The sequence below is a fragment of the Hyperoodon ampullatus genome (genome assembly GCF_949752795.1).
Source record: "Hyperoodon ampullatus genome assembly, chromosome: 9".
NCBI lineage: Eukaryota > Metazoa > Chordata > Mammalia > Artiodactyla > Ziphiidae > Hyperoodon > Hyperoodon ampullatus.
The window spans coordinates 32,803,573-32,816,986 of NC_136922.1; positions in this window are offsets into that span (position 1 = coordinate 32,803,573).

The window sequence follows — 13,414 nt, forward strand, 5'->3', positions numbered from 1 at the left end:
CAAGATGTAAAATAAAAGTGTAATAGAAAATGCCCTTAAAATCAACAGCTAAAAGTTAAATAAGCTATAAAAACAATAACGAGTATTACTATCAAAGCACATGTTGTTGGACTTCCCTGGTGGCGCAGTGGTTAAGAATCTGCCTGCCAATGCAGGGGACACGGGTTCGATCCCTGGTCCAGGAAGATCCCACATGCCGCGGAGCAACTAAACATGTGCGCCACAACTACTAAGCCTGTGCTCTAGAGCCCGTGAGCCACAACTACTGAAGCCCGCGTGCCTAGAGCCCGTGCTCTGCAACAAGAGAAGCCACTGCAATGAGAAGCCCACGCACTGCAATGAAGAGTAGCCCCCGCTCACCGCAACTAGTGAAAGCCCACGAGCCGCAACGAAGACCCAACACAGCCAAAAATAAATTAATTAATTTAAAAAATAAAAATAAAAAATAACCACTCATGGCCAAAAAAATAAAACAAATTTTTTTTTAAAAAGGGAATTCCCTGGCAGGCCAGTGGTTCAGACTCCATGCTTCCACTGCTCAGGGCCCAGGTTCGATCCCTAGTCCAGGAAGTAAGATCCTGCAAGCCGCACGGTGCAGCCAAAAAAATAAAATAAAACAAATGAAAAAGTAACCACTGGCAACATACAGTATCATCTTTCCAAATGTCTATGTGAATAAAAACACATATATGTATATGTATAATATATGTATACACACACGAAGATCACAGCTAACTAATCAATTACGTACAAACATTCGTATTATCTGTGTATATGTATTCCTGTATCTGTGTACATGCACCTTTTTTGAAAGACAAAATAGATCAATACTACTCATATTGTTTAGTAGCCAGCTTTGACACTTAAAAATGTATTACAAACATGCCAATAAATAGATTTACATTATCATTTTTAATGCTTACATGGTTTTTAATTATATTTATTTAGTCATCCTCATATTCTTATTTAGGCTACTGCAAATTTATCATTAATTCATTAATTTCATAAACTCTCATATAAATATCCTTATACATACATCTTATTGTAGTGTTCCTACAATTACTATAGAAAAAAAAGTAAGATTGCTGGGCTAAGCTAAAAACTTGAGACAAATTGCCAAAATGCTTTCCAGAAAGATTGGACCAACTTCCACATTGGCAATAAATGAGTTCCTATTAGCCCATAAATTCACCAAACGCCCTCTCATATTACATATCATTTAGTTTTTCTAAACCATTTGGAAGTAGATTGCCATACATCACACCCCTTTCATCCTAAATACCTCAGAATATTCCTATATCATCAAGGTACAATTATCAAATTGAGGAAACAACATTGATAGTACTCTACAGTTCATTTTCCAATTTTGTCTATTATCCCAGTAATGACCTTTATAAAAATGAATGGTACTTGTATTGCTTATTTTTTTTACTTTTTATTTTTTTTTAATTTCTTTATTTCATTTTTGGCTGCATTGGGTCTTCGTTGCTGTGCACGGGCTTTCTCTGGTTGGGGCGAGCAGGGGGCTACTCTTAGTTGCAGTGCCCAGGCTTCTCACTGCAGTGGCTTCTCTTTGTTACAGAGCACGGACCCTAGGCATGCGGGCTTCAGTAGTTGTGGCACACGGGCTCAGTAGTTGTGGCTCGCGGGCTCTAGAGTGCAGGCTCAGTAGTTGTGGCACATGGGCTTAGCTGCTCCGCGGCATGTGGGATCTTCCCGGACCAGGGCTCGAACCCGTGTCCCCTGCATTGGCAGGCGGGCTCTTAACCACTGCGCCACCAGGGAAGCCCTGTATTGTTTCCTTAGACTTTTATTATTTACCTACCTGGTTTAAGTCTTTTCCTCAACTCTATGTTCCAATATTTTGTTTGTAACATCAGTAGCTGAAAATCTGTAGTGAAAAAAGAAAGTAACTGTCATATCTTTTCAGACAGGAAAGGGATAACAAGCCTAAAGGAAAGGAGTATATAAAAACTTTAAAACACAAATCAACAAATATTTATTAACTATTATTTTTTTAAATATTTCTATTAAGTGCTTTGAGGAATATGAAGAGCACTCCACGAACGTTATCATTAGTTATGAAAGTATTTTCACAAAAATATCTTCATATTTTCCCAGTAAATATACTCTGCTTTAAAAACAATTCTAAACCTGAACATACGGACCCATCCTAGTATCAACAGAAGCTGAACAACCAGATTTTGTGACACTTACAGGAAATTCAGAGACTAAAGTAACATGGTAAAGCTTACCACAAAATATAGGAGAAGGTGTAATACTCTGGTCTACAGGACTACTGTCTTAGTTTCTTCAACAGGTGAAAGTAGGGTGGGAAAAAAGGTGGCAGGGGAGGTATAACCATTTTAGAATAAAGGAATCCAACCAAATGCATCCTGGTTTGAAAAAACGAACTTTAAAAAGCCAGTCTGAAAGTAACTAAAGAAATCAGAACGTGGGCTGGATATCAGATAATATTTTTAAATTACTGTTGATTTTGTTAGTGAGATGTTATTATGGTCACGTAGAAAGTGTCTTTTTTTTAAAGAGGTTCATACTGATGTATTAAGGGCTGAAATGTTATGATAGCTGTAGTTTATAATAGTTCAGAAAAAATATATTATAATTTTAATGATCTGTTAAATCTAGGTGTTAAGTATTTCACTCTTTTGAATTTTTCTGTATATGGGAAAATTCGCACAATAAATTTTTTTTTTAATTCCTGAAATGTATGTAGAACCTTCAAATCTAAGCACCTGCTACAATACAGGTATATGCCTCCTCCAGAAAGGTAAAAAGACCTACAGTGCTTTATTTTGGCACCATCCTAGTGAAGTTGGCAACCTGAATATTCTCACCTTAAATTAAGGCCAGAAAAATTGACACATTTCTAGCAATTATTTAGAATGTAAGGGGAAAAATCCAAAAATTAGATGTAACTTTTTAGAACCAAAAATTAAGGTTATTGAACTTTTATTTCTTAACATACGTATTTCAGAAAAATGTCATATCAACAATCTCTGAAGATCAAAACATGAATCTACTTATGAGATCTGAAAAATTAGTCTCCTCTTCAAAATATTGTGGGTCAAATGGATAACACACCCAAAGATTCAGTAGAATATGAAGAAAAAGTGGCAAGTTATATATATATATATAACTTGGAATGTTGGAATGTCTAGAACTCAAAATGTATTCTCCAGTGCTTTAAATTCCCTCCAGTCCAGGGGGACTTCCCTGGTCGTCCAGTGGTTAAGAATCCATCTTGCAGTGCAGAGGATGCCAGTTCGATCCCTGGCTGGGGGACTAAGATCCCACAGCTACTGAGCCCACGCACTGCGACTACAGAGCCCACGCACCACAACTAGAGAGAAGCCCGCGCGCCACAACAAAAGATCCCGCATGCCGCAACTAGGACCCAACGCAGCCAAAAAATAAATAAATAAATAAATATTAAATAAATAAATTCCCTCCAGTCCAATCAACCTACTTACCATTTTTCTTTGTATCCACTCTTCTATGTGGCAGGTACCATCCCTTTTTCAGGGAGCACACGGACTAGTGAGAAAGATGACTTTAACATTAATGTCTCCTTTAACTTTGTGAGTCATAAACAAAGGTTCTACAAGAATAGCTTCCTTGCTCAACTATACAAAATTCCTATACAACTATACAAAATTCCTCTTTCCTATACTTTTTCTGCATTCTGTACTCTACTTAAGTTAATATTAATGATTTGCTATACCTGGCCAAGGTGGACTTAAAATATAAATGGCAAACATTCTTAACATGAATAATCAATGAGCCCCTGTTGGGGGAAGAAAGCTACCTGATGACAAAATCTACTCAATCAAGCGATGAATGGAGATGCTTTAGTAAAAGGATTAGAGCAATATCCAAGTCAGAAAATAGTAAATCAATATATACTTAGTATCATCAGAACTTTAAAATCTTTTGTCCATTTTTCTCCTGGGGCATTTACTTCTTTTTATTGGTTTGAGGAATTTTTTTATTCGTAGTACAAATTATTTACAGGCTGTGTGAACTGTCTCTTCTCAGAGTCTATGATTTACCTTTCCCCTTTCTTTAAAGTATCTTTTGATAAAGTTTGTAATTATTTTTTGTGGTTAAAAAAAAAAACAACATGCGGAGCCGGAGGAAGATGGCGGAAGAGTAAGACGCGGAGATCACCTTCCTCCCCACAGATACATCAGAAATTCATCTACACGTGGAACAACTCCAACAGAACACCTACTGAACGCTGACAGAAGACCTCAGACCCCCCAAAAGGCAAGAAACTCCCCACATACCTGGGTAGGTCAAAAGAAAAAAAGAATAAACAGAGACAATAGGATACGGACGGGACCTGCACCAGTGGGAGGGAGCCGTGAAGGAGGGAAGGTTTCTACACACTACAAGCCCCTTCGAGGGCGGAGACTGCAGGTGGCGGAGGGGGAAAGCTTCGGAGTAGCGGAGGAGAGCACAGCAACAGGGGTGTGGAGGGCAAAGCAGAGAGATTTTGGCACAGAGGATCGGTGCCCTCAGGCACACACCAGCCCGAGAGACTTGTCTGCTCGGCCGCCAGGGCGGGCGGGGCTGGGAGCTGAGGCTCGGGTATCGGCTTTCAGTCGGAGCGCAGGGAGAGGTCTGGGGCTGGCGGCAGGAAGAGACCCTGAAGGGGTTAGTGCTAGCCCGGAGGGAGTCCGGGGAAAGGGTCTGGAGCTACCGGAGAGGCAAGAGACTTTTTTCCCTTTTGTTGCCTGGTGCGCGAGGAGAGGGCATTCCCCTCCCTCCCCTCTGCCTGAGTGAGCCAGAGCCCCCGAATCAGCGGCTCCTTTAAACCCGTCCTGTCTGAGCGAAGAACGGACGCCCTCCGGCGACCTACGCGCAGAGGCGGGGCCAGGTCCAAGGCTGAGACCCGGGAGCTGTGAGAGCAGAGACAGGGAAATCTCTCTGTGCAGCCTCCGAGGCAGCGGATTAAAGCTCCACGGTCCATTTGATGTGCCCTGCGTCTGTGGAGTGCATGAATGGACAGCGAATCATCCCAAATTGAGGAAGTGGACCTTGAGGACAAGATTTAAGACTTTCCCCCCCTTTTTTTTTTTCCTCTTTTTACAACGAATTATCTCAAATTAAGGAGGTGGACTTAGCAAGATTTCAGACTTTTCGCCCTTTTCCTCTTTTTACAACGAATTATCCCAAATCCAGGAGGTGGACTTGGAGAGCAAGATTTTTGATTTTTCCCCCTGCTCTCTTTTTGTGAATGTGTATGTGTAATCTTCTGTGTAAGATTCTCTCTGTATAGCTTTGCTTCCACCATATGTCCCAGGGTTCTTTCGGTCCGTGTTTTTTTTCAATAATTACTTTTTAATTTTAATAACGCTACTATATTTCATACTTTATTCTATTTTACTTTACCTGCTCTTTCTTTTTTTCCTCCCTTCCCTTCCTCCCTCCCTCCCTCCGCTCCTCCTTTCCTTCTTTCTTTTTCTTCCCTCCATCCCTCCCTCCCTCCCACCCTTCTTCTTTCCACTTTCTTTTTCTTTCCTTCCTCCCTCCCTCCCTCCCTCCTGTCTTTCTTTCTTTCTTTCCTTCCTCCCTCCCTCCCTCTCTTCTTCCATTCACTCTTCCTTTTGCTTTCATTCCTCCCTCCCTCCCTCCTTTCTTTCCTTTCTTTCCATCCTTCCTCCCTCCCTCCTTTCTTTCTTTCTTCCTTCCTTCCTTCCTTACTTCCCTTCTTCCTTTCTTTCAATCTCTCTTTCTTTCTTCTACTAATTATTTCTTTCTACTTTTTCTCACTGTTATTCTGAGCCGGGTGGATGAAAGGCTCTTGGTGCTGCAGCCAGGAGTTAGTGCTGTGCCTCTGAAGTGGGAGAGCCAACTTCAGGACACGGGTCCACAAGAGACCTCCCAGCTCCACATAATATCAAGCAGCGAAAATCTCCCAGGGATCTCCATCTCAACACCAGCACCCAGCTTCAGTCAACGACCAGCAAGCTACAGTGCTGGTCACCCTATGCCAAGCAACTAGCAAGGCAGGAACACAACCCCACCCATTAGCAGAGAGGATACCTAAAAACATAATAAGGCCACAGGCACCCCAAAACACACCACCAGACGTGGACCTGTCCACCAGAAAGACAAGATCGAGCTTCAACCACCAGAACACAGGCATTAGTCCCCCCCACCAGGAAGCCTACACAACCTACTGAAACAACCTTAGCCACGGGGGACAGACACCAAAAACAACGGGAACTACGAATCTGCAGCCTGCAAAAAGGAGACCCCAAACACAGTAACATAAGCAAAATGAGAAAGCAGAAAAACACACAGCAGGTAAAGGAGCAAGATAAAAACCTACCAGACCTAACAAATGAAGAGGTAATAGGCAGTCTACCTGAAAAAGAATTCAGAATAATGATAGTAAAGCTGATCCAAGATTCTATTTCCCAGATCCAAAATCTTGGAAATAGAATAGACAATATGCAAGAAACAGTTAACAAGGACCTAGAAGAACTAAAGATGAATCAAGCATCGATTAAAAACACAATAAATGAAATGAAAAATACTCTAGATGGGATCAATAGCAGAATAACTGAGGCAGAAGAACGGATAAGTGAGGTGGAAGATAAAATAGTGGAAATAACTGATGCAGAGAAAAATAAAGAAAAAAGAATGAAAAGAACAGAGGACAGTCTCAGAGACCTCTGGGACAACATTAAACGCACCAACATTCGAATTATAGGGGTTCCAGAAGAAGAAGAGAAAAAGAAAGGGACTGAGAAAATATTTGAAGAGATTATAGTTGAAAACTTCCCTAATATGGGAAAGGAAATAGTTAATCAAGTCCAGGAGGCACAGAGAGTCCCATACAGAATAAATCCAAGAAGAAATACGCCAAGACACATATTAATCAAACTGTCAAAAATTAAACACAAAGAAATCATATTAAAAGCAGCAAGGGAAAAACAACAAATAACACACAAGGGAATCCCCATCAGGTTAACAGCTGATCTCTCAGCAGAAACTCTACAAGCCAGAAGGGAGTGGCAGGACATAATGAAAGTGATGAAGGAGAGAAACCTGCAACCAAGATTACTCTACCCAGCAAGGATCTCATTCAGATTTGATGGAGAAATTAAAACGTTTACAGACAAGCAAAAGCTGAGAGAGTTCAGCACCACCAAACCAGCTTTACAACAAATGCTAAAGGAACTTCTCTAGGCAAGAAACACAACAGAAGGACTATACCTACAATAACGAACCCAAAGCCATTAAGGAAATGGGAATAGGAACATACATATCAATAATTACCTTAAATGTAAATGGACTAAATGCTCCCACCAAAAGACACAGAGTGGCTGAATGGATACAAAAACAAGACCCATATATATGCTGTCTACAAGAGACCCACTTCAGACCTAGAGACACATACAGATTGAAAGTAAGGGGATGGAAAAAGATATTCCATGCAAATGGAAATCAAAAGAAAGCTGGAGTAGCAATTCTTATATCAGACAAAATAGACTTTAAAATAAAGGCTATTAGAAGAGACAAAGAAGGACACTACATAACGATAAAGGGATCGATCCAAGAAGAAGATATAACAATTGTAAATATTTATGCACCCAACATAGGAGCACCTCAATACATAAGGCAAATACTAACAACCATAAAAGGGGAAATCGACAGTAACACAATCATAGTAGGGGACTTTAACACCCCACTTTCACCAATGGACAGATCATCCAAAATGAAAATAAATAAGGAAACACAAGCTTTAAATGATACATTAAACAAGATGGACTTAATTGATATTTATAGGACATTCCACCCAAAAACAACAGAATACACATTTTTCTCAAGTGCTCATGGAACATTCTCCAGGATAGATCATATCTTGGGTCACAAATCAAGCCTTGGTAAATTTAAGAAAATTGAAATTGTATCAAGTATCTTTTCCGACCACAATGCTATGAGACTAGACATCAATTACAGGAAAAGATCTGTAAAAAATACAAACACATGGAGGCTAAACAATACACTACTCAATAATGAAGTGATCACTGAAGAAATCAAAGAGGAAATTAAGAAATACTTAGAAACAAATGACAATGGAGACACGACGACCCAAAACCTATGGGACGCAGCAAAAGCAGTTCTAAGGGGGAAGTTTATAGCAATACAATCCCACCTTAAGAAACAGGAAACATTTCGAGTAAACAACCTGACCCTGCACCTAAAGCAATTAGAGAAAGAAGAACAAAAAACCCCCAAAGTTAGCAGAAGGAAAGAAATCATAAAGATCAGATCAGAAATAAATGAAAAAGAAATGAAGGAAACGATAGCAAAGATCAACCAAACTAAAAGCTGGTTCTTTGAGAAGATAAACAAAATTGACAAACCATTAGCCAGACTCATCAAGAAAAGAAGGGAGAAGACTCAAATCAGTAGAATTAGAAATGAAAAAGGAGAAGTAACAACTGACACTGCAGAAATACAAAAGATCATGAGAGATTACTATAAGCAACTCTATGCCAATAAAATGGACAACCTGGAAGAAATGGACAAATTCTTAGAAATGCACAACCTACCAAGACTGACTCAGGAAGAAATAGAAAATATGAATAGACCAATCACAAGCACTGAAATTGAAACTGTGATTAAAAATCTTCCATCAAACAAAAGCCCAGGACCAGATGGCTTCACAGGCGAATTCTATCAAACATTTAGAGAAGAGCTAACACCCATCCTTCTCAAACTCTTCCAAACAATATCAGAGGAAGGAACACTCCCAAACTCATTCTACGAGGCCACCATCACCTTGATACCAAAACCAGGCAAGGATGTCACAAAGAAAGAAAACTACAGGCCAATATCACTGATGAACATAGATGCAAAAATCCTCAACAAAATACTAGCAAACAGAATCCAACAGCACATTAAAACGATCATACACCATGATCAAGTGGGGTTTATTCCAGGAATGCAAGGATTCTTCAATATACGCAAATCAATCAATGTGATACACCATATTAACAAGTTGAAGGAGAAAAACCATATGATCATCTCAATAGATGCAGAGAAAGCTTTCGACAAAATTCAACACCCATTTATGATAAAAACCCTGCAGAAAGTAGGCATAGAGGGAACTTTCCTCAACATAATAAAGGCCATATATGACAAACCCACAGCCAACATTGTCCTCAATGGTGAAAAACTGAAACCATTTCCACTAAGATCAGGAACAAGACAAGGCTGCCCACTCTCACCACTCTTATTCAACCTAGTTTTGGAAGTTTTAGCCACAGCAATCAGAGAAGAAAAGGAAATAAAAGGAATCCAAATTGGAAAAGAAGAAGTAAAGCTGTCACTGTTTGCAGATGACATGATACTATACATAGAGAATCCTAAAGATGCTACCGAAAAACTACTAGAGCTAATCAATGAATTTGGTAAAGTAGCAGGATACAAAATTAATGCACAGAAATCTCTGGCATTCCTGTACACTAATGATGAAAAATCTGAAAATGAAATCAAGAAAACACTCCCATTTACCATTGCAACAAAAAGAATAAAATATCTAGGAATAAACCTACCTAAGGAGACAAAAGACCTGTATGCAGAAAATTATAAGACACTGATGAAAGAAATTAAAGATGATACAAATAGATGGAGAGATATACCATGCTCCTGGATTGGAAGAATCAATATTGTGAAAATGACTCTACTACCCAAAGCAATCTACAGATTCAATGCAATCCCTATCAAACTACCACTGGCATTTTTCACAGAAGTAGAACAAAAAATTTCAAAATTTGTTTGGAAAAACAAAAGACCCCGAATAGCCAAAGCAATCTTGAGAATGAAAAACGGAGCTAGAGGAATCAGGCTGCCTGACTTCAGACTATACTACAAAGCTACAGTAATTAAGACAGTGTGGTACTGGCATAAAAACAGAAAGATAGATCAGTGGATCAGGATAGAAAGCCCAGAGATAAACCCACGCACATATGGCCAACTTATCTTTGATAAAGGAGGCAGGAATGTACAGTGGAGAAAGGACAGCCTCTTCAATAAGTGGTGCTGGGATAACTGGACAGGGACATGTAAAAGTATGAGATTAGATCATTCCCTAACACCATACACAAAAATAAGCTCAAAATGGATTAAAGACCTAAATGTAAGGCCAGACACTATCAAACTCTTAGAGGAAAACATAGGTAGAACACTCTATGACATAAATCACAGCAAGATCCTTTTGGACCCACCTCCTAGAGAAATGCAAATAAAAACAAAGATAAACAAATGGGACCTAATGAAACTTCAAAGCTTTTGCACAGCAAAGGAAACCATAAACAAGACCAAAAGACAACCCTCAGAATGGGAGAAAATATTTGCAAATGAAGCAACTGACAAAGGATTAATCTCCAAAATTTATAAACAGCTCATGCAGCTCAATAGCAAAAAAACAAACAACCCAATCCAAAAATGGGCAGAAGACTTAAATAGGCATTTCTCCAAAGAAGATATACAGACTGCCAACAAACACATGAAAGAATGCTCAACATCATTAATCATTAGAGAAATGCAAATCAAAACTACAATGAGATATCATCTCACACCAGTCAGAATGGCCATCATCAAGAAATCTAGAAACAATAAATGCTGGAGAGGGTGTGGAGAAAAGGGAACACTCTTGCACTGCTGGTGGGAATGTGAATTGGTACAGCCACTATGGAGAACAGTATGGAGGTTCCTTAAAAAACTAAAAATAGAACTACCATATGACCCAGCAATCCCACTACTAGGCATATACCCTGAGAAAACCATAATTCAAAAAGAGACATGTACCAAAATGTTCATTGCAGCTCTATTCACAATAGCCCGGAGCTGGAAACAACCTAAGTGTCCATCATCGGATGAATGGATAAAGAAGATGTGGCACATATATACAATGGAATATTACTCAGCCATAAAAAGAAACGAAACTGAGCTATTTGTAATGAGGTGGATAGACCTAGAGTCTGTCATACAGAGTGAAGTAAGTCAGAAAGAGAAAGACAAATACCGTATGCTAACACATATATATGGAATTAAAAAAAAAAAATGTCATGAAGAACCTAGGGGTAAAACGGGAATAAAGACACAGACCTACTTGAGAATGGACTTGAGGATATGGGGAAGGGGAAGGGTAAGCTGTGACAAAGGGAAAGAGAGGCATGGACATATATACACTACCAAACATAAGGTAGATAGATAGTGGGAAGCAGCCGCAGAGCACAGGGAGATCAGCTCGGTGCTTTGTGACCGCCTGGAGGGGTGGGATGGGGAGGGTGGGAGGGAGGGAGATGCATGAGGGAGGGGATGTGGGAACAGATGTATATGTATGACTGATTCACTTTGTTATAAAGCAGAAACTAATAAAAAAATAAAAAATAAAATAAAAAAAAAAACAACATGAAGTCTACCTTCTTAACAAAATTTTAAGTGTACAGTACAGTACTGTTAACTATATGCACATTGTTTTACAGAAGATCTCTAGAACTTTTTCATTTTGCATGAATGAGACTCTATACCCATAAATAGCAACTCCTTATTTCCCCCTTCTTTTCAGCCCCTGGCAACCACCATGCTATGTTCTTCTGCTAAGGTTTGACAACTTTTCATACCTCTTATGATTAGAATCATGCAGTATTGCTCCTTCTGTGACTGACTTATTTCGTCCAGCATAATGCCCTCAAAGTTCATCCATGTTGTAGCATATGACAGGATTTCCTTCTTTTTTAAGAAGTATATAATACTCTATTGTATGTATGTACTACCTTTTCATTATCTGTTCATCCACTGATGGACATTTACATTGTTTCCATTTCTTGAATTATGCATATTGCTACAATGAACGTGGGAATACAAATATCTCTTTGAGATCCTGATTTCAATTCTTTTGGATAAATATCCAAAAGAGGGATTGCTAGATCACATAGTTGTTCTATTTTAAGTTTTTTGAGGAATCTCCACACTGTTTTCCATAGTACACCATTTTACATTCTTACCAACAATGCACAACGTTCTGATTTCTCCGCATCCTCACTAGCACTTGTTATTTTGTTTTGTTTTTTAATAATGGCCATCATAACAAGTGAAGTGATAACCCTTTGATTTTGATTTCATTTGCTTGATGATTAGTGATGCTCAGTGTCTTTTCATATTCCTGTTGGCCATTTGTACATCTTCTTTGGGGAAATGTCTATTAAGGTCTTTTATCCATTTTTAAATCAGATTATTTGTTTCTTTGTTCTTGTGTTGTAGGTGCTCCTTATATATTTAGAATACTAATCCCTTATTTGATATATTGTTTGTATATACTTTTCTCCCATCCCATAGACTGTCTTTTCACTCTATTATTTACTTCCTTTGGTGTATAGAAGCTTTTCAGTTTGATACAGTCCCACCTGTCTTTTGTTTTTATTGCTGTGCTTCTGGTGTCACATCCAAGAAATCACTGCCAAGATAAATGCTATGAGCCTATTCCCCTGTTTTCTTCTAGGATTTTTTTTAAATGCGGGTCTTATATTTAACTCTTTAATCCATTTTGAGTTGATTTTGTATACGGTGTAAGGGTCAAAATTCTTAATGTAGCCAAATTTATTGGCCTTTTCCTTTATTTTTTTAAGATAAATTTATTTATGTGTTTGTTTGTTTATTTATTGGCTGTGTTGGGTCTTCGCTACTGCGTGCAGGCTTTCTCTAGTTGTGGTGAGCAGGGGCTACTCTTCATTGTGGTGCGCAGGCTTCTCAATTGCGGTAGCTTCTCTTGTGAAGCACGGGATCTAAGCACACGGGCTTCAGTAGCTGTGGCACACGGGCTCTGAAGTGCAGGCTCAGTAGTTGTGGTGCACGGTCTTAGCTGCTCCGTGGCATGTGGGATCTTCCCGGACCACGGCTTGAACCCATGTCCCCTGCACTGGCAGGCAGATTCTTAACCACTGCGCCACCGGGGAAGTCACGGCCTTTTCCTTTATGCATAACACTTCTTTTGTGTTTCTTTTAAACAACCTTGCCCTACTCAAAAGTCCAAAAGATATTCACCTACATTTTCTCCCTAAAAGTTTTAAACTTTTGCTATTGACAAATTTTAAGTTCTTAATCCATGCAGAAAAGTATTTTAATAGCATGTGAAATAGTGATCTAATTTCATCTTTTTCCATGTTAAAATAGATAACTACTTTATTCAGCTCCAAGTATTAAATGATCCCTCCTTTCTCCTTTCAGCTGACATACTACTTGGTCATAACTAAGTTCCATTCCTGTGTGGAACTGTTTCTGGTCTCTCTATTCTATTGGTCAACTTATCCATCCTTAAACTGTACCACACTGTATTATTATTGTGTCCTAATAAGTCCTCATACTT